This window comes from Microtus ochrogaster, unplaced genomic scaffold, assembly GCF_000317375.1.
Source record: "Microtus ochrogaster isolate Prairie Vole_2 unplaced genomic scaffold, MicOch1.0 UNK2, whole genome shotgun sequence".
Taxonomy (NCBI): domain Eukaryota; kingdom Metazoa; phylum Chordata; class Mammalia; order Rodentia; family Cricetidae; genus Microtus; species Microtus ochrogaster.
The window spans coordinates 7307069-7332858 of NW_004949100.1; the positions used below are offsets into that span (position 1 = coordinate 7307069).

Genomic DNA, 25790 nt, shown 5'->3' on the forward strand with positions numbered 1-25790 from the left:
AGAGGGAGAAGACTGAATGGCCACAGCGACCTACCAGGCATACGCTGGATCCTGATGAGGCAGGCACCTTTAAAAACGCCTGCTCTAATATTTGATTGCATTTTTGTTTCTGAACTGTTCACTTTCCCTTATCATAAAGTTTACTCAACACAGTCTTAAATAGACAAGGAGAGGAGGGAGAGCAGGAGAAAGAATGAACCAAAAGGAAGGGAAGGGGAGGGTAGCAATGGGACAGAAAGGGAAGGGAAAGAAAGGGAGCTGTGCCAATGTTATGTTGGCAGGTAGGTACAAAGTACAAGCCAACCAGCCAAGCCGAGGTCAAGGCAGGGCAGACTCTAGCTGCCTACTCCAGCAACCCGGATGTACCTCACGTGTTCCCCCAAAGAAACTTGCCCTGCATGGGCTGCAACTCGGTGGTTCATGCCTTGCACTCACTAAACCCTGGGTTCTGTTCCCTGTACTACATAAAACTGGGTGTGGCCATGCAGACCTGAAATCCCAGCCAGGAGGAGGCCGAAGAGTTCAAAGTTCTCGAATACAGAAAACCGAAGGCCAGACTTAGCTGTGTGAGTCCCTGTCTCAAAAAGAAAAGAACGAGGAAAGGAAAGGGGTCTAGGGCCATAGCTCCATGCTTAGTGGTGGATGTCCAACACGGATAAACCAGACGTGATAATGCCAGGAGGATTAGAAGTCCAGTCATCCTCAACTGCACAGCAAAGTGGAGGCCAGCATAGGATAGATAAGTCTCCAGGCTCCTCTACCCCAAAAGGAAATGAATGAGGCCTGTTTAAGACTCTGAGAATCAAATGCAAAAGTGAAGAGATGGCACCCAGACACTGTTCTTCCTCACTGGGCCAGAAGAGGGGGAGTGGACCAAGGCAGCCATCACTGCCACAGAGTTCCATTGGTACCTTTGGGACCTGCTGAAGCTAAGCACTAAGCCCAAGGAGAAACGCTACAAATTAGAAATGTGGATCAAGTTACCTGGTTTTTAGCTACTTTTCTTATTTGTACCTCGTCCTTGAGACATAGAAAAGGTGAATTAAATTCACAGGCCAGAGACTGATAGTAGTATAAAGTGGTCAGGAATGAATGCAGGAATTAAAAAGAAAAATACTATCTTATTACATTGAACATTAAGAAGAATCAATAAATAATATTAGGGACAATATATTTTGTTCATTTATTTGTTTCGTGTCATAAGCCACCTTTTTGGGTGACTTTTGCTGCAATCCTAGCCGTGGCGGGTTCATACATTCCAGGGTGGGGGTGCGAGGATTAAAAATGTTAGGTAGGAAGAACAGAGATAAGAAAGAAATAAGAGACAGAAATATAGAACAGCATTGGGAGGAACATTTGGTGAATACTGAATACTGAATTCACCCATGTTTATTTTCCTTACACTTTTGTACTCCAAGGGAGGAAGAAGGTAAAAGACCGCTTTAACTTGACACAAAGGACAACCAGAACAGTTACTGGCTTTAATACTTGAGACTTCAAGCCATTATTTCCTGAGTAAAGTATTTGATGTTTGGGCAGGAATGCACCGTGAACACACCAAGTATCCTGTAGGCAGCCATTTCTGATATCAAGCCTCCGGTTTTAATGAAGGAGCACAGGAGTGCGCTTGAATTCTCTGACCTTTGATCAGCATGGAACAGATCCACCTCTCTGAGCCGTCTTAATGTCCAAAATGCCGAGTAATCACACCCTAGGTCAGGATATCTTATTTTGTAGCCACACCTGTTGTCAGCAACTTTGGGAGAGAAAAACTAAGCTCAAACTCTCTGACCTTCAGACAAGGTGGAACAGGCTCACATCTGGGTGTGTCCCGACCTTTTGGTGGCTTTAGGGGCTAACCCAGGATGTCAGCAATACTGGACATAGGCTTTGGTACTGAGCTACGTCACCCTGTCCTCTTTCTTGGGTTGAGACAGGGTCTCACAAGGTTACCAAAGCTGGCCTTGAATTCACCCTGCAACATAAGAGAGCCTTGAACTTTCCATCTTTCTGCCTTCACCTCCCAAATAGATATCCAGGCACCAAATCCAACCGAGATGACAGCAACTTCTCAAAAGTTGCTTTTGCAATATATAATCAGGCAAAAACCCTAAACGGGAGGATGCTGACACTTCAGAAGAAAAGGAGAGATGGTGGAGTGAAGAGAAGAATCAGGCAAAGACAGGGAAAAAAAAACAAAACGGAAATACCAAATCAATCCAACAACTATGTTTTAACTTTGTAATCTTTGGTGATATTCTCAAAACTTGAGTTCTCTCAGCAGCAAAAGGAGTATAAAGAAATTTCCCTAATAATCTTACCTTTTAAATAATGCACAGAATACCTCCCACACATAGAAATAAAGCACAAGGCATAGTGAGACCGCCCAGTGCAGTATGGCCACGAGTAGGCTGCTACTGTGAGCTGAAGGCCCTGCTCCCGCTTCTTGCTCTTTGAGATGCTCACTGCCCTCTAGGTCCAGCTTTTCACTGTGAATCTTCCTCCTTCCCGCAGCCTCTGAGAAGGGAAATGAGTTTACACTACATGGAGTGAGGGGAACAGCACCATCCCATGACCTGAATGTATGTATACCTTGGTGCAGATTTTCTGCAGTGTTCCCAGTGTTCCCACGCTTTCAGGAACCAAAGAAAATGCCTATTGTTGAAGCAAGGCCTCGGACACTGCCAACAGAGCAACACTCTTCTTGGGCCTGGAGAGCTGGCCTCGCAGTTAAGAGTGATGACTACTCCTGGATCCAGTTCCTAACACTCACAGGGCAGCTCACAACTGTCTGCAACCCCAGTTCCAACAGCCTCTTCCAGCCCTGTCAGGCACCAGGCACGCATGTGATACACACACAGACTTGCACACAAAACACCGATTCATATGAAATAGAAGAAACTGTTCCTCGGAGCAAGGGTTCACACACTGAGTTGCTTCTTTTTATGCACCATGGACCATGCCAGGCATTTCGGGCCAGCTTCTTCCTAACTTCTCAAGGATGCTTTTAGGTAAGAACTGTCATTAAGTCACGCTACAGGTAAGGGGACTGAGGGCCTGGTATGATAAGCAACTTGTCTCAGTCACGCAGCAAGAGTGGAGTTGGGTTTCTGTGATAGATACATGGTTCTAAATCCCAGGTTTTAACTACCTCAGCAGAACCTAGTGTCTACAAGAACCTTAGAAACACCAGAAAAGGAAGAAATCCGGTCTAGGAAAACTGAAAGATAAGTGCCTTCAACTGTTCCAAATTCCTCTCCATGAAGTGACGAGTCAGTTACTGAACAGTCTCAATTAGAATTTGCTGAATCAAATTCTCATGGTGCGTGGACTCTAGGGACGAGAGATGAAAAGATGCCCTGGGGCCTCAGTTTCTTCGTCTGTAGTTTTCAAATCCACAAATTCTACCATGACTCTAATCAATTGATACAACATTACTCCACAAGTGAAACAAATGCCCAAACTCTTCTAATCTCTTTCTGGCCAGATCAAATTGGTGACCTCCAAATAAATGTCCTGTGGGCTAGTTCGAAGGAAGCTATACATAAAAATTACATCCCCGTAAACTCACGATCCTGTACATTGGTGCCGTAGCTACCTGGCCAGTTCAAAGGAAGCTGTTACTGAGTGTGTACTGTCCTGTCCTGTACTGTGCATTGGTACTGTAGCTACAACACTGTGCGCCCATTTGATCCTGCGACTTCATCTGACAGCTTGATAATTGCTAAGCATCGCTAAATAAGAGATGGAAAGGCTGTGTCTTCCTAAGTGTAGACTTTAATCGGCCAACGGAAGACGATTCAAACTCTTATAGGAAACAACTAGGCTTCATTTGGGGGTTTTGTTTTATTTTGTCTGGCACTTGATATTGCTATACAGGATGAAAGTACCTTCAGAACCTTGCCCATTGTCTGAGTCGCTGACTGTCTTGTCCTCTTTGTAACACACAAGACAGCTTCCTATCCCTGCCTTGTCATTTCAGAATCAGGGCTGATCCTGGCGGCTCTCGCTGCCCTGACCCCACAGTGTTCTGACGCCTAAGGACTGCATGCCTTGTTCTGTACTGTTAGAAGCTTCTCGCCCAAGAGCACACCCTGCTTCTGGAACAGAAACATTTCCTGCGGTGGAGCTGAAAAGGAGTTAATTTCTTACACCCAGAAGTCGATCTCATTATCTCTAAATTTATCTCTGTTTGCTTGATGTTTCTGGACTTTTTTTCCACATCTCTAAAGGGCTGAAGCTGTGCCTACAGTTTTAGATCATGTCACCAGTGATTAAAACAGCAGCCAGCAGAGGAATCTGCAATCTGGCAAATAGTTATTTATGCTGTTTTCTTAAAGACTGTTGATGATGAAGTCCACAGGCACAGCTTATAGAAAATTCAAATGAATTTCAGGTTACAAAACATGTTTTTAAAAGAGATTTTTTTTTATAAAGATTTAAAAATATAATTTTCCAATAGTTCTTGCTACTTTTGGGTTCTTGTATAGTGATTCACTGTTCATCGTAGTACTCAATTTGGTTTGAATATACAGACAAATTATATATATGTATATATATAATACATATGTATTTATGTATGTGTGCATGTATAATTTTTTTTTATTTTCTCATGCTCTCCCGTAGAGCTGGGTCAGCAAGCTTGTACTCCTGACCTTGTGTAGTTACGAAACAGTAAGACAAAGCAAGGGAAAACCTCAAAATAGTGTGTGTCTCGGGGTGTGGTTCACTGGCAATGTACTTGTCTAGCTTAGACAAAGATCTGTGTTTGATGACCAGACCAAGCATGATAGAACATGGTTGTAATTCTTGCACTTGGTGGGGGAGGCAGAAACAGGAGACTTATATATTAAAGGGCATCCTCAGCTACATAGCAAGTTCAGGGCAGCCTAGGACACCTGAGACCCTGTCTCAGATAATAATAACAACAGCATCTTGTCTTCAGCTTCTCACCATCACCAAGTTTGTAACCCATGTATCCTGTCATATTGGACAGGGCTAGTCACTCTTCGGAGAAGAAGCTGGAGGTCTTCCATAACGGTTGGGTGTAGAGCCAGCCCACACCACCATCCCTACCTGGGCAATTAGAGGTGACAAAGGTCACTAGGTGTGAAGCAGAGATGGTGTCGGTCAGCAGGGACATTTTCTGTCTTTCAACATTTCTCCCTGCTTCCCTGTGCAGCACCTCCAGCTGCCTCTCCGCCCGCCGTGTCAGGATTAAAATAGCTCCGGCTTGGTGACTTCACTGGTTCTCACACACGGGCCAGTTGGCAGAAGGCAAATGCTGCCTGCTCCTGAGGGGAGGATTTCTTTTTGGTTGTTTGTCTCTTTCCATATTACCCCCTAATATGAATACTTGGTTTCATTTTGACTCTGAAAGACACTTCCTTTCTGAGGTTCAGTTCAGCACAAATGCCATGCAAATCTCTCCAAATACCTTTAAATGGCTCAAGCTAAAAGAGGAGGTCACTGGAAGGCAACACTGAGCATCCAGAGTGTATTATAATTTCTGAGGTGAAGCTTCAAGGACACAGAAACCACTGGGTAAGTTAACCTTACATAACACATCGACATTTCGTTTATTAGAGGGCCAGATACCTACATCAAAAATACTAGCGATGCTTGATAATCAGCCACAATTTTTAATGTCTCATTTCTCATGCGTTCTCTGGTACCACAAGTGAAGATGTCAACACAAAGTACAAAGAGCCGGTCAGAGTAAGATGGCAGAGGGCTTTAGAGGATCCCTTTTCACTATCCCAGCTCAGGTAAGCTGTAAAACTGAAAGGGAAATTGGCATACAGCATTCATGTAATGAAAACTGTACACTTCGCAATCCAAATAGCCGAATCTTATCTTAGCCTTTAGAATATTAGGGTTTGTCGCTTCCTTTTAAAACACACCACATATTAGTAAGAGAATATTCTACCAAAAAGCAAGTCTTTCTTATTATGTTCCAGACTAATAACTCAGTGCTATGTCCGCACCGCATTTTGAGTCAAAGAGAGCATTTAGATTAACTGCATCAGTGCCCTATGGACACGAGATTTATATGCGGAGAGAAGACTTCCATATGACTCTGGGGAGATGGAGCTAATGAAATAATGTGGTTCACTGGCTAAGGACGGCCGCTCTGAAAGGGTACAATCGCCATCCCTAAGAGTGGAAGAAAGTCACCATTATTGTCTTCACAGCACACCGCCATTCTTCTCAGCTATCCTGGGATCCTGAGCATCTAAGCAGTGACGGCCCCTTATAGCCATCTTACCCCGCCTACGCCAATCAAGACATCATGGATATTTGCCGTTAACTGCGAAAACATCTAGGTGACAGGGCATTTTAAAATGTCCTACCACGATGTATTCATTACGCAAGCATATGCTGAATATCTCATGTGCAGTGAGAACTGTAGATGTACTGTCCACAGGGATAAAGTAGGTACCAAAAAATGGCCTTTCAGAACTTCACCTAACCTGAAAAGAGATGGCTCGGTGTGTGAAGTGCAAGATGCCCAAGCCTGAGAACCTGACTCAACGGCCAGAACTCATGTAAAAATGCCAGGCATGATTCCCAACCCTGAAGGGTGGGGAGAGGCTGACCAGTCAGTTGGCCCAGACTATTCAGAGGCACAGGCCTGTGAGAGACCTGGTCTCAAGAAACAAATGGGATGCTGTGATGATTTGGAAGAGAATGCCCCCCATAGGGAGTGGCACTATTTGTTAGGAGGTGTGGCTTTGATGGAAGAAGGGTGTCAATGTGGGGGCGGCAGGCTTCGAGGCCTCTTTTGCTCAAGCTTTCCTCAGTGTGGGCATCAATCGACTTCCAGTGGTCTGTAAGCCAAGATGTAGCCAGTACCACGTCCGCCTGCATGCCGCCATGCTCCCTGACATGATGATAAAGGACTAAACCTTTGAAATATAAGTGAGCCAGCCCAATTAAATATTTTCTTTATAAGAACTGTGACGGTCGTGGTGTCTCTTCACAGTAATATCATACCCTAACAATGACAGGTGGCTTCTAAGTATTTATACCCAAGGTCCACCTCTGATATTCCCACCATCGCACATACAAGTGTGTAACACACAAGACACGCAGACAAGGAGATAATTTCACTGAGTCCTTCCTTTAGCTAAGCACTGTACAGCTGCATAGCTTTGGCCCTGTGACTGCTGCCATCATAGTATGTGTGTGAACCAGAGGCCAGTCTTTTCCTCTATTCCTCTCCATCGTACTATTTGGAAAAGGCTCTCTGGCTGAGACTGGAGCTTGCCAACTGGCTACATTGTTGTCCTTCAAGCTCTGGAGCTCTCTCTGTGCCTGTTATCCAGCTCCCTGCCAACTTAGGGATACAGACACAGCCCACCACACCCATCATTTTCTGCTGGTACTGGAAAACCCAACTGCATGGAACATGCTAGCATGGTAGGAACTTTACTGACAGCCATTTGCTCAGCCCCTGAGATCTTGTTATCCTAGTCTATTGGGATGCTTCGTTTTCATTATCAATTAGACTAGATTTAGAATCACCCTGGAAAAAAAGTCTCTGGGTGTGACTTTGAGTTTCCAGACCAAGCAAGGAAGGCCCCTCCCTGAAAGTAGGTGACTCCCTTCAATGGGGTGGCTTTTCAGAATGGAAGGAAAAGGCAAACAGCACCGGTAGTCATTTTTCATTGCTTCCTGACTTTGAATCCCATGTGACCATGCATCATATACCCCTGCCTTCATGTTTTTCTACTATGATGGGCTATGTTCCTTTTTAAAATATAAACCAAAATGCCCTTCTTTCCATATGTTGCTTCTTGTAAGGTATTTGGTCATAGCAAAGAGAACAGTAATCAGCATACTGATGAAAATAACTGAGAAGAGGTTGGCTATAGTTTTGGAAGAAAGCTCGTGAGATTTAAGTTATCATACCTAGCTCCAGAAGCTAAAAAAAGTGTTGGGGTAAATGTGAGTATTGAAAGTCAACTATAAAATAATATTAAAAATAAATCCATTCACACCGTGACAGAACAAACTGAGCAATCAGTGATGGTAATTTCAACAAACATCAAATTTTGGAACCATAAAAGACCCCCAGTAGACTTAAAAATTTCACCTTTTACTAATAAAACTTACAATAGTTGAGTGGTTCCTAACAAATTACAAAGCCACATAGGTAAAAAATTACATCTCAAATTAACACTAAGCTTTATTTACCCTGCCTTTTCCCTGCTATTCCAATTCAGATGCACACATCCATATATGTTATTCTATATCTGATTTCTACTCTAACACACTTATACAGACCGACCCATAAAACTTGTCTCAGACACTTCCAATATTACATTAGTCTCTGCTTCATATACATGCCATTTCCCAACCCACTCCCACATACTATACACACCCAATATTGTGTATATTAGTGGTGGAATCACAGGTATACAACTGTATGGATACCCTACTGTTAGATACATCCACAACTCACATATATGTTCTTTATTATTCTGTACCTGATTTGTCCATCCATAAATACATTTGTCATTTATACGTATATTTCTATTGACATATTTCTATTGTACACATATAAAGAAGCTTAACATATGTTTGTAAAGTAATAAACACAAATGTAACCAAATCATGCAAAAAACCATAGGAGCATTATAGCATATTTCAGGTAATTTACCTGGACTTATTTACATCTATGACTTCCCATAGACATGAGGAGTATGAAACCAATGAGAAGTATGGACTCTTGATAGGGATCCAAGTGCACGAAGACGTCTCTTTCTTAGTTCATGCTGAGGATAAGGTGGTGTTGGTATTGTATTCTTTTCACACTGCAGGGCGGGTAAGGGATAGAAACAGAAACCATGGTTAGATCTGTGTCCTTATCCTAGGATGAAATCCCACTTTCTGCACCCATATGGTACAGGATATGAATGAACAACAGCGTTTGGGATGCTGGCTACAGAGCATGACCTGAAGAACTGCTTCCCCCTACACCGGAGCTGACAATCCAGGAGTGCTGGATGACTTCTATTGACATAGAAACTGGGATTGTAATGGGGGCTCTACAAGTATCAGTGGTAAGACTCTCTGAGGGTTCAGGTATCTTAGACTTAGATCCATTCAGGGAGACCTAGGATGAAGCTAGAATCTAGCCCTACAGGAGCAGGGAAGAGCATTAGCAGATTACTGTGTATGGTCAGTAAGGCCTGCGTCCCGCAGAGAAGTCTAAAATGTAAATTTAAAAAAAAAGAAGATTCAACACCCAATGGCTATAGTTACCAACTGTACAGTGTAAATTTCTGGAGTCTACCAAAGCATATAGTCAGTACTGTGGACTTGTGTTTTCTTCTTTAAGCTATGTGTACTATGAGATTAGTCTACTTTTACTAAACAATAAATAATTCCACCTTATCATTAAGTATGAGCATTACGGGCTCATATATGCATTATACGGAAAGGTCTTTTCTGTAGCCAAACCATGAGGCATCATTTTAAGATCCTCTGGGTAATGTTCTCCTTGGATTTTTTTAACAGTTATTTTAATAGCAAAATACAGAAATTATCTAGTTGGAACTTTATTAAAAATTACTCCTTGCATGCTCATTTTCATAGTACCAGAATTCAGACTGCTTACAGAGAAAATGTATCAATAATCCTAACCAGTTATGAACCCTATAATCTACAAAACTACCTAACCAAGCAAAACATGCCCACTTATGCTTTAGTGGTATGAAGATAAGGGGATAACAAGGAGCTCTCTGATGGAAATTGAAGTCTGCTCTACACAAAGTCCTCTATGACTGGTATTAAAATTTCTGTGAAAATCAACATGTCTGGACAAATTGTGACTCCTAGAGAGACACTTACTACTGTCATTTAGCTAGTATGTAAACACGAAGTGTAGCGAGATGTAGTAGGCTGAATATGGACATCTTGTGTTTCTTGGGTAAAGCTAACTGACAGTTACTCACTGGATAAGAGGCCTTTTGTTTTGGAAGGTACTAATCTCTCTGGCCTTGGAAGACTGCTGTAAAGGTCTCTTGAAAATGAGGCATTATTTCTCCAAGTTAAAGGCTCTAGGCAAATAAACCACAGGTACTTTGAAGTCCATTTTAAAGAGCTTATTCATTGCCTAAGATGAGGATCAAGAAGAGCAGTCTCTGGGCAGAAGATTAGGGGACAGAACAAGCAAGGTCAGCAAGCCGGTGACCACAAACTGCAGTGTGAATCTAACATGGTAGCAAAATTGACAGGTAGAAACAGGAGGGATATGAGTTCAAGGCCATCTTTGGTCACAGAGCTACTTGACTGGGCTAAATCAGATCCTGTCTCCTCAACAATATTAATAAAAGGGAAAGAGAGCCCTTCTGTCAAAAGACACAAGGAAAACTTTTAAGTTTAATGGGCCAACTACAAACTAATAATCAGGCTTGCCAAGAAATAATTTGAGCAACCATGCGAAGTGCTCCAAAGTCAATTAGAAAAAAAAAATGCTGCTTCATTAAATAAAGGCCAAAAAAAATAATTTTTTTTGCAAAATAAAAAGAGTATGTGTTTAAAGTAGAATAATGGTTTTCTTGATCTTTACAGCAACAAAAACTCTAACTAAAACAGCATCTTTTACTATCAGTTTAACAAATATGCTAGAGGCAACACCCACTTAGTCAACTGTCTAGATGAAGCAGTGATCTCCAGTCCCTTCTTAAATCATACTGGCCAATGTGCTTAGAATGCTTCCAAGGAGGTGGCTCTTTGGGGCAGACTAAAAACCTCTGCTCCCATCAGTGGAGGCTTACCATAATTAAAGTAGTTTTTCTCTTAAATCTGTTTATTAGGTAATACCATATTGTAATGATAGGATTACTAAAACCTGAGAGATAAGAATATGAAAAGTAGCAGAGCATCTATGGAAAAAAAAGATCAGGCCTGAGAAAATGCTCTGAGATGGGCCTCCTATAATCGTATTTCTCCTGCTTTGAACAGGGTATGGATATTTGTAGAACAATAAAAACCAAAGCAATTCCAAATAGCTTCACCTTTACTTCATTTTTAAGAAATGAACCAAGGTACAATTCAGAGGAGATTGATTTTAGTGAAGAATGATAAACACTAGATCCAATTTGCTTTTATGTTACTTTGACAAGCATTGACCAAAGGCAACTTGGAAAGGAAAGGGTTCATCTCATCTCATCTCGTGGAGTATAGTCTATCATTTAAGAAAACAAGGGAAGAAGCTCAAGGCCGGAACATGGAGAGAGAAACTAAAGCATAGACCACAGAGGAATTCTGCTTACTGACTTGCTTAATTTGGTCTCTTACACAACTCAGAACCACCTGCCCAGGGGTGAGCCATCAACTCTGCCCAAGACATTATGCCCAGGACTATAGATAGAAAGAATAGCAAGTTAATCTGTTCACGTCCAAGTACAGTCAGTCAGTACTGTAAATAAGAGGCAGTGCCAACCACGGAGAAGAACATGCTTTTCTCTGGATTTGGTGGGGTGCCATGGCAGGAGCAAGATTTTAGAGGAAACCTAGAGAGAGAGCCCATGCGAGTCTGAAAAAAGTAGAAAACAAGAACAACATTAAGAAATGTAAAATCAACAGGATTTAGTGGTAGAGAAGAGATAAAAGATATGGGATAAAAATGACAAACACAATCACCGTCTGGGGATTTTATATACTTAGGAAATAAAGATAAAAAATGAGTTTGAAATGTTATACATTATATCCATAGGGAAATATGTAACGAACAGTTGACTACCTACATCCAAGCCCCAAGGAGAATGAAGGTGACTATTTAAAATGGAATTGGAGCCTGAAGGCAAAAATGAGTCTGATCACGGAAGCAAAGCAAAGGGCAGGGTTGGGAGGGAGACTGGCAAACACCAGTTTTAGAGACAAGAAAGGAGAACCCACTCCCTCAGAACACATTGGTGTGTGATAGATGGAAAAGAAGCAAGGGATCTCAGAAAAGAGCTTCTATGGAAAGAGTCAAGCAGACATTGCCATGGTAACTTAAGTCACCTGATACCTATTTGCAGCGGCCCTTTTCCTAATTTTCTACAGTATGCCTAAGGCATGGATAGTCATGGTTTTGATCTTTCTGCTCATATACCCTAGATGAATGTGTGTTCTCCACCAAATGTCTAAGGGGCCTTCACCTCCGAAGGGATAGCAGATGAGGCATTGCAATGTGACTGTGTAGTACAGGATTACACCCTTTATGAAGGGGATCCTAAAGGTAGGTCTGTAGGTTAGTCGTAGAGAACAGGCAAGGTCCTCCATCAATCCCAAATATGAAAGAGACACACTGTGAGTGAGAGACACAGGGAAAGGCAGAGATTGACAGGCCCCCAAGAATTCCTTCATTTTCCTTCTGCCATATGAGGAGACAAGGAGACTTTCACCATCTGCAGCCAAGAAAAAGGCCTATCACAAGAGGACCTGGCCACACCGGGGCTCTGATCTTAAATTAAAAAAAAAAAAACTGAGCCACAAAGATCTCATAGGACAGTGGATGGGAGGAGAAGAGAGAATGTGGGCAGGAAAGATGGAAGGAGAGAGGAAGCAGCAGCGAGGAAAAGTGTTCGCGACAAAGAGAAGGAAACTGAGACGTAAGTAGTAAATTAAGTCAAATGAAAAGCAAGGTCAAGTGTGACATCATGAAAACACAGCAGGCAGCAGTTTGGGAAACCGTGGGCCAAGTGTGAGCTACCCAACAGGCGTGCAGCACTCAGGGGTTGGGGTTGAGAGCTAGTGGAGGGCCAGCAAGCAGAGAGAAGCTCTTTAAGGAGCTTCCCCTCAGCTGAGGAGGAAGCAGAGAGTAGGGTCTTTCCTAGAGGAAGAAACAGAGTAAATGAGGGCTCTTTCAAGTATATAACAAGAATCTGCCTGGACTACACAGCAAAATCCTGTCTCACAACTAACAGACAGGAAGCTGACAGAGATTCAGACATTTTCATCTGGAGGAAGCCCAGGCGGTAGATCAGAAGCAATGCTGTCAGCAACAGCCTGAGACCTGAAGAACTGGCCCTCCTCAGGGCGAGAAGGGAGGAGGGAGACAGTGCCTGGCAAGGGGAAGGAAGAAAGACTAACTGAAGGAGTAACTGAGGGAGATCCTGGATCCCAGAGAGATGCTCAAGGTGTGATGCTACTCCTTCCTACTGGGGAGCCTTGTTCCTGCAGGGGTGTGGGGTGATTAGGCAGCCCGCCACCCAGGGATTTATAGCAAGTCTGTAACATTTCCTTCATCAATGAGTAAAGGACACTAGCTTTAGTTTATAGAATCACAGGTGGCAAGGTTATTAAGGAGAGGCTGAAGCGATGGCTCAGTGGGTAAGAGAACTTTTCTTTGCAAGTATACGCCTGGATCCCAGCATCCACATGAAAAGTTGCCTATGGCCACATCTGCTATTAACCCCAGGGCTGTGGGAAACAAGGAGGTTGGCTGAGACCTGATGGCTGCCGGTCCAGCTCCCATTTCAGTGAGACTCCCTATCTCAAAAGGGTAAGGCAGAAAATGATAGAGCAGGCCTCCTGCCATCATCCTCAGGCCACCACCCAAATGCTATATATGGGCTTGTACCCAAATGACACACATATATTTACCATACGCAGGTACTCTACACACACACTATACTCACACGTAAATAAGTAAATATAAATCAACAACAAGAAAACAGCAGGAGTTCAACAGTCACAAGAAGCAACTCATGCAAGCTAGCAATTTAATGTATTCTTTCCATGCCCATATACACACTAATGAAATATAGGCATCAGCAAATAGAACAGAAAATAAAGCATAAAACCATAACCTTTATGGAACTATGATGTTGATGATAATGTTAGCCATCATATCATACTGTGATAAAGATTATAGTTACTAATTCTCTCAAGCTGGACACCCCTATATAAAAATAACACAAGGTTCGTGAGTCTAAACCATGCCAAACAATTGTGGACTCCTAGTTACAACCTGCCCGTTACCCCAGGAGCATTTCACTATACCTGAGCAAAATATAAATTTTAAAAAGGGAATTAATCATTATTTTACATGGCTAGTGGGGAATGTTGTCAGCAACAGCCTCAGGCTGTAATCTGTAAGGCTAAACTTTGTTAGAGTTCATTAAGTTTTAATAAGTGGATGAATGATGAGCTAAAATGGATCTGACAACAAATAGTTAAAAGAAACTGAGATCCCAGCCCCATCGCAGCGGTCCAAGAGACAAGACTCTGTGACTGTCCATGGTGCAGCTCTGTATGGTAATTGCTATTGTTTTTAATTGATGCTGATGGGGAAAGACTGAGCGATTCTCTACATATTGAGAGGAAAGCATAAAGCACCGTGTCACAAATCGGCAGAATCTCTTAAATGTCCATTCCTCCAGGAAGAGCAGTATAATCTTCCATAGGAACTTAGCACAGAAGACGGGCAGGGCTAGGGTTCGGGCTTCATGATGAACCCTCCCGGACCCCAACAACTTTTCTCCACAGAAGATGCCTAAATGGAAATGTGTTTACCTGGAAACAAAACCAATGACAGGGGAGCTCTGCCACCTTTATCCCAGATTATAACCTCCTTTACCAATGAGCCAAGCACACATCTTTTTCTATACTTCTGAATGTTTCATACATATATAGAATGCATTGTGATCATATGCAAACCCCCTCATTAACCTCCAGTTTCATCCTCTTTTCCCCCTGAGCCCCTTCTTCTTCCCACTTTGTCCCCTCCACCACCCCGCCCCCCGTGGTTACACCTTTAGAGAGAATGATGCTTCCTCCAGCACCATCAACAGTCCTTAGCTCAGTAAACACCCTTCATGCAGCACAGAAACTCAGAGGGCCCAATCTCATACATGCGCCCACGCCTGTGGATTCGTGGCTGCAACAGTGGTATCGCCTGGACAGCAGCCTTTCCTGATGCTCTGCCCCATCCTCTAGGTCTGAAATTCCTACTGACCTCTCCTCTAAGATGCTCCCTGGAGAGGTGGAGATGGGCTAACACATATGTCCAGCTGAAGACCGTGCATTCATCAGCCCCTGATTCTCAGATGAGTGCCTGGCCAGCATGCCTTGTTTGAGGGCAGGGAGGAGGGGTACCAACAGCCTTGATTGGTCACAACGGTAAAGGGTGAATATATCAATTATGGAAGTGTCCACAGAAGCCGTTGCTGCATCTGGGTGAAATCTTTTAGCGTGCTTGTACATAGATAATACATGCTAATTAAATGAAATTAAAAAGAAAAATTAATGAAAATATGAGGATCATGAAAGAGACACAAATGGATTTCTGCAAGTCCCTAAATCTTTAACATTTGTAACATAACATCTTTATAAAATTTATTAAAAATTATATCAAAGACTATAAATACAAGAAATTGACATTCATCAGAAATAACATATAAAGAGAGAAAAGGAAGTAACACAATTATTATAATATCCATTCATTTAATTTTCTTAAATTAGCTGATTTCATATTGCCTCATCTTAACATTATTCAAGATTATCAATAAGTAGGTGTTATGACCATATAATTCACTATTTCCTTTGGAGTTTTTTGTTTTTGTTTCTTTTTGTGCATGTGAATATGCATGTGTGGGGGTGTGTTTAGGGGATGTAAACAATAGGTGAAGAGCTGGTACCTTTTAAATATAAGATTCTTTTACTAAGCTGGCAGTGCCCTGAAAGCTTCGTCCCCACTGGCTAGCTCTCACAGCTGGAAGGTGCTACGTATGTCCCAGAGGAGAAAAGGAATCGTTATTCTTATCTGGTTACAGATGCAGTGAGCTCCAATAACAATGGTCCTGACAAGATACACCCACAGTTGCAATAAAGGCACAAATGTCATGGGAGTAACTGCTTTTTGATTGAATTTAAGGCCCGTTCCATAAGATTGAACCCATACCCAGCAATCACCAGGGCCAAGTGTCTATGGCTAGACTGGGGAGAGCCAGTGCTAAATTCTGCGAAATGGACATAGCGTTAACATGATTCCTAATGACTTAGTGGTAAACCCTTAAACTAACGCATATCTCCACCCGCATCAGAGAAACTTCTTTTTGAAGCAGTTAGCAATTAGCAGAGACCCATACCTTGTCAACATTCAGAGCATAGAGAATGGGGAGCACCCAGCTTATATTGGGTGTCAATAACACACCCCTCTTCATAAAACTCAGAAACTATTGTGGGAAAGGGGGTGGGAAGATCATGTGCCTGAGGGAGGAGAATACTAAAACCGACCAGTGTTTTCAGGGCACAAAGAGAGAGCTACACCTGTGAACTCCCAGCACCTGTGATAGCATGGACAAGGCCTGCAAGGGCTCTAACCGGACAAAGATTCCAGCATGGAGGCTGGGAGAAGGGCACAGATTCCCACCTCTCTTTCCTTCAAGAGTGTGACTCCTGGTCTGGTTGACCACACCCCAATGCAGGTCTCACACCCTAAAGTACTTGGCAACACAAGCTGAACTTGATGGGAAAAAAAGGAGAACAGGAAGTTATATGGGTAGGGATGTAGAGTAGTTCTGGAAAAGGTTGGGTGCCAGGGACGGTTATGATTAAAACATACTGTATAAAATTTTCAAAGGATTAAGAATATTAAAAAGAATTATTTCAGAGTCTGTTGCCAATGCTTGGGGGAGGGGTTGGACTGGAGGGCAGCAATGCTGACCTTTGCACTTCCCTAAGTCTCTGATTTGTTTGAGACATGGGAAGTTCCAAATCCTGCTACCTCCTGCTTAAGGAAATGCTCTGACAACAGCCACTAAGCTCTGTGGAGTCTTGATTTCAGCTGGCCAGGATGCTGAGTTGGGGATAGGGGACTTAAGAAGCAGAGTTCTAATGAAGCCACAGGGATGCTCCCTTGGGCCACTTAAAAGCTTCCCAAACAAACACATGCACACATGCACACAGAAGGAAGTATCTACGAAAAAGAATAACCAACTCCAAGACCCCCAAAGCAATGCAAATCTAAGACAGAATTATAGCTGGAGAACCCCCATTGCTACACACAGCCACTGGAAATACTGTCCCCCAATCCTAGGGTGGCAATCCCAGCTAATTCTGCTCTACATATATACATCCACTCATGCTGGCCATGCCAGTTAGCACTCAAAGAATAGTAACGCCTAGTTTAAAAAAAAAAAAAGAAAGAACAAAACAAAACCTTGCAATCTTTCCATCTCTCTCTCCCTTTAACTCCAATAAGGTCACCACAGCGACATACATAACCCAGCAGGACGACCTGTCACTCCTATGTAGAAGATGCTTCCTGTGCGCTGAGAGCCTAGAAAAGGTAAAGTAGCCATGGAAAAGAATCCCCATCCTTTGCTAATTTCTCATTCTTTAAAGTAGATGCAACTCATGAACGCTGTGCCATCACATGCTAAAATTTCCCATGGCATCTCTAAAAGACGGAAGCAACCTCAGAGATGCGCAGAAAGCAGCTGCCACCCAGTGAGAGCTGAACCCCTCCCAATCCTCAGTCCAGCCTCTACCAAATGTTTCCGTGCCAAACAAAAATGCTAGCTGCTTCCAGATTACCTTCAGTGACTCACGATCCACTGGTTTCCTTTCGAGGTTGTTCCTTTATCATCCTACTTGACCCTACTACCAGTATTCACAATTTTGGAGTTGATGGATTTCAAGTGGGCCTTTGAGTTATGACAAAAGTTACTACTTCTAACCAACTTGCCCTGAGGGCTAAAGCCTAGTAAAGTGTGGCACCTCCTTGAAAATGAAAGAGGAAAGAGACAAAGAAGTGAGGAACCCACACAGGATTCTTGGAATGCTGCTGGACACCAAAAGGCAGCATTTCTACAAGGGATCTCTCTTGTGGCCCAACAGGATGCCAAGAGGACTCAGCTGCAATGCCATTCGGTTCGACAAATATTTACCGGGCATCTTTTGCCAACTCAAATGTATGAAGGATTCCAAGTACATTGATATTAGTAGGATATAAAACAGTGTTGGGACAAAACCCAATAAGCAAGTTATAAATGATATAGGGAGACAAGAAGGATGGGGCCCTATGGGATAAACACTTAGCTTACGTACCAAGGACAGAAAGATAAATTGGGCAGCAAGAGACTTAAAGTGGTGGTGACCAGTGGTTTAATCTGGACTCATTCCCCATTTCTTAAGCTGGCTTTTGGTTTAATCAATCACTTTTCTTGACAGATCAAGTCACAAAAGGGATAAACTAGCTTAGGGGGAAAAAAAAGCTTCAAGTTTTTATAACTTTTAAAAAATCTTTTTGAGACAAGATGTGTGCTTGTTTGTTTGGTTTTGGTTTTTGTATCCTAAACTGCCCTCAGACTTAGTACAGATGTAACAGTGGCCTTGGATTTCTGATCTACCTTCCTCCAGCTCCAAAATGGCAGGATTATAAGCATTCACCACAATCCACCATTCCTGTATGTAGTGCTGAGGACTGAACCCAGAGTTTCAGGAATGCAAGACACTCTGTTGAGTTACACCCTGTACCCCAGCAGTTACAAACTCAGCTCCCATGCTAGCTATGAATGAATTAGCCAAGCAAACGTCACGTTACCATTTTCTGCTCATTATCTATTGCGGATATCTAATCCAATAATACAAGGCATAAATTTAACCTATATTTAAGGGCCGCTTGCACACTTATCTTCTCACCACACTGTGTAAAACTCAGACAGTACTCGTGTCTTCTTCCCGACTGAACTCCAAGCAGAAGAAGAGATCCAACAACACGAAAAGAGACGCGTGTCCACACAGGCACTCCTGACAGGAAACCTGTCCAGCCCAGCGGCAGAAACCGTCTCAAAAGGTCTGAGAAATAATCGCACTGTGATGAAAGGCTGGCAAACCCAGCTCTGACACTAATTGAAAGATTTTGTTATAATTGCCCATACTTTGAAACTCTTCTCTTTGTAGCCCCAAACCGAAAACAGGCCAGATGTACCTGAATACCACATCAACATTTTAAAGGAAAGTTTTTGAATGCTTTAAAATAAATTATGCTGTTGCCCAATTCTGTGACTATACAAAAAAAATGACAAGATTATGGGTTTGGACTAGGTGAATGATCTCTTAATCTATTCACTGTATATTATAAAGTTTTACAGATCTGTTGTATTTAAAATTCAAGTGTTCTACTTTGCTTCTCTGTTGTACTAAAACATTGATTAGAAGCCACTTGGGGAAGAAGGGATTCACTTGGGTATAGGTTATATCCATCTTCACTATTAAAATGCTGTCATTAATGATGCCACAGTTGGTAAGCAAAGGCGGATACGTGATTCAGCCAAGTCATCGCGGAATGTGAAGCACAAGACACTCAAGGGAGCCCAAGAGGTAGACGCTCTGATACCAGTTCCCACCACCTCCTCTGTGAGGTGAGCATGCCTTGGTAAGTTACCCAAAATAACTATCAAGATGGACATCGCCAGTTCAGGATGAAAAATAAATCAAAGCAATGTGCAAGAAACCACATGATTATTGTCTGGTGATTTAAAAAAATAATAACAACAAAAGGAATGAATTTCCGGAGATTAATTTCTCTAAGAATCTCAAAAACTCAGTTAGTCACCCACTTTTGCTTACAGTACTAAACTGCTTAACATTTCCTGTGTATTTTCTCTTACACAAAGTGCCTGTTTGTCTTTCGCCAATTATTAAACTCAAAAATAAAGCCTGGCTTCGGCATCTCTTTCCCCTGCCCTTTAGACTAAAGAAACAACAAATTATTTTGTAACCTTACCATCAACACTGGGATTCGGGAGGACTGCTTTCCTGATTTTTGAGGCAATGTAGCTCAGTATGGTCTTGAACTATTCATTGAGCTGAGGCTAGCCTTCAATTTCTCATCCCCCTGCTCCCAAGTACTGGGATTACATGAGCCACCATGCCAAGTTCAGCATTATAATAAATTTTGTTTGTCTTGTGGCGTTTGAGGTGGAAGTCTCGGCCACCCAGGGTAAAGGAGGAGGAAAAGAATAGTTACAGAGAAGCCCAGGAGGTCTGATACCCTGAAAAGCTTTTTATGAGGAAGTACCTGAAATTGTGGGAGTTTTCTTGTGTTTTTATTAGTACATCAGTGCACAAAGTGTCCACATATAAACATAACATCCTGTGATTATATCCACCCTACTTTAACACATTGGTGGGACCCTTCTACTTCCCCCACCTGTTCCCTTTCCGTATCCCCTGATGATCTCCCTTTTATTTTCAGATCTTTGCCCACTAAATTGCACATACGAGAGAAGACAAGCTGTACGCGTGTCTCTGAAGCCGGCTTTTCTCAGGGAATGTAGTGAGCTCTCGTGTTCCATTAATTTTTTTCTACAATGACAATTTTATTCTTTATTACATAACAACTTGGTGTATACATGCCATGTGTTTTATATTCATCCACTAACAGGCACCTAGGTTGAGTCCATATCTTGGCTATTCTGAATAATGATCCAATATACACAGGTTTGGAGTTTTCCCTTTAAATATGCTAACTGATTCCTTAAGGTGTATACTCAGAAGTGATAGATAGATGAATTATATGGTAGTTAATTGTTTCATGAACATCCATACTGAATTTCATAGTGGCTCTACTAATTTATACCCCTATCAAAACTACGCACCCCCTTTCCTCACATCCTCGCCAACATTTGCAGTTTATTTTTTTCTTTTGGTAACCATTTTCACTGACAAGACACAGGCTCTCAGTGATCATTTATTTGCAGTTTCTAATAGTTCATGTACTTATTTTTTTCATGTATTTATTGACCATTTGTGTTTTGCATTTGATAGGCATCTAATGTTAATTTGATCATTAATTCATTGGACTGTTTGTTCATTTGGTGTCTATTTTTAATGTATATGCTTTGCTTTTACGTAAATAAGTTTGTGCAGCACTAGGAGAGGCCAGAAAAAAATTATTGGGTCCCCTGGAACTGAAGTTACAGGAAGTTGTGGGCCCACATTTGGGTACTGGGATCTGAGCCCAAGATCTCTCTATAAGAGCAGTGAGCGTGCTTAGCTGTTAAGCCATCTCTCTAGGCCCCTGGTGTTTACTTTTTGAGATCTCTATGTATACAGCATACTAACCCTCTATTGGATAGAGTCCTCCCATTGTCTAGACTGTCTCTTGACTGTCTTTTGTTATAAGGGTTTTGTTTCTTTAAATCTGATGCAATCCTGTTTTTCAATCTTTGCTACTATGTTCTGGGCTACTAAGGCCCTATTCTGAGAAATCTTGGCATGATTCCTTGTATTTTCATCTAACTGTTTCAAAGTGTCAGGTCTTATTTTAAAGCCTGATGTGTTTAGAGTTGAACCGTGTGCAGAGTGAAAGACGGGATCTAGCCTTTCACAAATGACTTTACTGTTTTCCTAGCAACCATCAACCCAAAAGACACAACCACATTGCTACAACATCTTTGCATCCGGAGACAGAAGATGTTGGCTGGGTCACAGTTTCAGGAAACTTGATGAAGCATTGCTTTAAACCAAAGAAGATATGACTGTAAATCACAGTGAGTTTAATACTGATTTAATTACATCATCCCTTTTGTAAGGATCGCCACTTTAAATCCTCCTCACCGTTTTACAATGGAAACACACATATACCCACAGCTCACAACTGGGTGGAACTTCATTTCTGGATAAACTAATGCCTCTTCTAGTCTCTGTAAGACTCTCTATATGTGGTACACATAAACTCACACAGCTATGAACGTGTATGATTATTATTAATAATAATAAGTTAAAGAAATATATTGAAGTGTCTCACAAGGTACTTTCTATTGCAATTTAACCAAGCACAAAATATCATATAGTTTTGCTAGTGGAACATTCTAGAATGGTAACATTCATAGCAACCGAAAGTAGAAAAGTGATTGACAGGAGCTGGAGGGAATAAGGAGTTCCTGGTTAAACAGTTGCAGAGTTTCACTTTTGCAAGATGAAAAGGAGGCGGGAGATGAGCAATGGTAATGGTACAACGTGGGAATGAGGACATGAAAGGGTTCCCTGCATCCCTCCCCAGTAACCAGTTCCTCTGCTCCGCTCCTGCCAGAGATCATCAGAGAGGGAGTCCTGTTCATTATTAAAATGACCCATTTCAACTGGATAGACCGCAGTGCCTCGTTCTCAGCGCCCTTAGTGAGTCAGTCTGAAAATTAAGTGTCTAGACATACCTGAAAGCTTGCAAATGGTGAAGGCTGAGAAGGCAACAAGTTTCATTAAACATGGCTAAACTGTGCCTTCACAAACAAATTCACATAGACAAGAACATCTTGACACATGTTGTTCTAACACACGTACATCCACGTGTTCAGAGATTGGGCTGCCTTTCCAAAGTCAAATTATTTCCAGCTTGGCCAAATGTGTAAGTGAGCTAAAATCTGAATCTTAAAGAAATTAAGCTGTATTATCAGTATGTAGGAAACATTTTTACTTATTAATTTAAACAGTGTGCCACTAAAGGGAAAACTCAACTTTCTCCATTTGTCTGGCACCATACGTCCTGAATCCCTGCAGAGCCCTTGGCGCTGCCTAACCTTCCACCCTGAGGATCCCACACTGGGAGCTGATTTTCCCTCCACAAGAAGGACCAAACACAGGTCTTCTGAGCAACTCTGACTGTGTCCATGTTTTTGCCTAAGATGAGAATCTGGTTTGCTATTTCTGGTGAAAAAGCAGAGAACATTTAAGGTTGTAAGACTAACTTCTGTCTCCTGTGATTGACCAGGCCCTTCTGCAAGCACAGCGTCCAGCTTCAAAAGAAGAAAAGGAGTTTTCCTTTTCCAGGATTAAGCAAACAAAAGTCTAGGGTGGGAACATACTCACAGACCTTGGGGCGACGGTTAGGTGGATGTTTAAAGAAAGAAACGAATTAAGAGCACAATAGAACTATTATTGTTAAAGAAAGGAAAGCCAAATAGGACAAGAACCTACAAAGGATATAAAAACTGTTTAAACAAAAATGACACAGAAGAAAACTACCCCGTGAAGATCAGTGGCTTAAAAGGAAGAGGTTTACCACTGGCTAGTTCATGATTCTGAGATGTTTAGGCAAACTATACCAGTATACATAAAGCACTCAAATGCTCCAGCTTAAAAAGCCTCCAGAGTACACATGCCTTCCCGAGTGCCTCTTGGAGTCCCATAAGGAGGAATAGTAATTTGCATAAACCTACTTGAACTCCTTGCAACAGGAATAGACAGGATGTGTTTTTATATGTAAAAGTCTCCCCATGCCCTAGCATGGGAAAATCGTTCCCCTAAGGCCTCCCAGATCTACCCCATGCCTCCCCATCCTTCCCCAACACTGACAACTTCTGAGAGGCCATGGCATCTGAACTAGCATGACCGTTTTAGAGTTGGCATCACTGAAAGAGAAATTGCAAGGGGGTGGTAGGGACTAGTAACCGGAGGTTTGGAGATGGAGAAAATCATGAACATAGGCAGATCTTAAAGTGTAGAACTGACATGGCAGAAATCGTCTTCTTCATATGGAAGAAGTATGTGAAGTTCGTTAATAATTTAGACTCAACCCAGTAATTGGCATTATGTCTTAGAACCAGTAAATATTTAGGATACTGATTGTCCTAATTTTCTCTCTGTTGCTATGATTAAAAAAAAAAAACATTCTTACCAAAACACAGCCTAGGAGAGGAGAGGGTTTATATGGCCTATGCTTCCAGGCCACATTCCATCACTGAGGGAAGTCAACATAGACACCCAAACCAAAACATGATGCAAAAACCGTAGTAGAAAGGTGTTCACAGGTTCATGCTTAGCTAGCTTTCGTATAAAGTCTACAGCCATCTGCCCAGCGAATGGTAGCACCCACGGTGGGCTAGGCCCTTCTAGATCAACCAACAATCAAAACAATTCCCTACAGCCATTACCACAAGTCAGAGCAATTCCTCCACTGTGTCTCCCTCCTCAGGTGACAGGCCATAAGGTATGTCACATTGACAGTCAAAGCTGACTAGGACACGAGGAAATATTAAACACTTTCTGATAAACTATAATGGAAAAACAAACTAAGACTATCAATCTTCCCTTTCTTTTAAAAGGACTGTACTTTATTAACTCTATATTAGTCTAAGAGATAACATTATAAGTCCTCATTATATTAAAGATACAAGTAGACTAGCTACCAGACTCAGTTCTGGTCAGTGATGAGCTCTCCCACTACTACTGTATTAATGGCTATTTAGCTACCGTAGGCTTTAGAAAACTCCCCTTTAGGGATTTGGAGAGATGGTTCAGAGGCTAAGAGCACTGATGTTTCCTCCATAGGACCCTGGCTCAATCCCCAGCACCCATATGGCAGCTTGCAACCCTCTTTCATTCTAGTTCTATAAGATCTGATGCCTTCTTCTGGATTCTGCAGGCACTGCGCATACATGCTACACAGATATACATGCAGGCAAAACGCCCCTACACATAAAATAGATAAATATATTTTTACAAAGAAAGGAAGAAAACTCCCCATTAAATTTTAAGGTTGGGCTTGGAATGTGGATCATTTGATGACGTGCTTGCCTAGCGTGCGCCAAGTCCTGGGTTCTGTCACCAATGCAATACAACATGGAGCACAGACGCAGACCTGCACTTGGAAGGTGGAGGCAACACCATCAGATCATCTGTCTAAACGGTGAGCTCAGAGTTCAAGGCCAAGATTGGCTCCACGAGACTGTTTCAAAAATAATCTTTTGCAAAATCAAGGTCTTCCCATCATTTCTTAAAAAAAAAAATAAAAAATAAACCCAAAAAAACAAAAAACAGATGATTGTGACAAGTGACCACTCTACAGGTACTAAGATTTAAGCCAATAGAACCTACTGAATGGCGTGTGGGAACATTGGCCTGTGCCTCATTATAAAGATGGCAATAAAGGCCACACATTATTCTTAGATCGCTAGCAGTGTCTCTTGTAAGCTTTGGGACAGTATTTAAATAGCTAGTCAAGGAAACAATAAAGCCTCCCAAAATACTCTAGGTGTAGTCCAAACTTAGACTAAGTAGGAAATATCAGGGGAATTTTATCTTCTCTATCAAACAATAAACCCTAGGAACTAGTGATACACAGAGCCAAAAAAACAGGAGATGGGAACTTTGTTCTCTTACTGGAGAGTCAATATGCTAATAAAAACATTCATCAAAGGGCTAGTAAAGCTTTGCAGTATTGTTCCTTGCAAAGCCCTTTTTAAAAATAATAATGTTAAACAATGTGGTCGTTATTGGCCCAAAGTAATAGACTATACTTAAATATCATGACCAATTAAACCATAAAAACGGAGAAAAGGTAAAGTTAGAAGCCAAAGATCCAAACACCAAAGAAGGTAAAATAAATAAATAACAAGATAAACAAAACAACCTAGAAAGAGGAAGACAGAGACAAATATGGAGGAGGGGGTGGGGTAGCAAAGATTAATAGTCTATCTGCTAGTTCCTTCAAAGCGTTTTGCTAAAGAATTCTGTATACCTGGAGTTACCTCATGAGTTTTCCCATGGGTTGCACAAAGTATTATTTGGAGCTAAACATAAAATATAGTCCAGAGATCGGAAGATGGCTCAGTGGAGAAGAGCACTGGCTGGGTAAGAAGCATGAAGTCCCGAGTTCAAATCCCTAGCACCCGTGTCAAAGGTCCGGCATGGCCACCGTGCACCTGTAATCCCAATGCTGTGGATGACAAAGAGGACCACTGGGGCTTGTCGGCCAGGCAGACTAATTAAAAATTTGAAACAAAATCTGTCAGCTCCAGATTCAGGAAAAAAAAACAACTGTCTCAAAGGAATAGAAACAATAG

The 25790-nt window shown here is 42.0% G+C and overlaps 1 protein-coding gene across 3 annotated transcripts in view; it reads right to left on the reverse strand.

Moving 5' to 3' along the window:
* The window catches only part of Klf12 (Kruppel like factor 12), a 376554-nt gene that overhangs the window by 306125 nt on the left and 44639 nt on the right, over positions 1-25790 (reverse strand). For 2 of the 3 annotated variants that reach the window (XM_026788334.1, XM_005365358.2), the window contains exon 2: positions 8666-8819. The gene's annotated coding sequence lies outside the window, so the exon portion shown is untranslated. Of the gene's footprint in view, positions 1-8665; positions 8820-14956; positions 14980-25790 lie in introns of those variants that run through there. The other variant, XM_026788336.1, reaches the window with a different exon arrangement.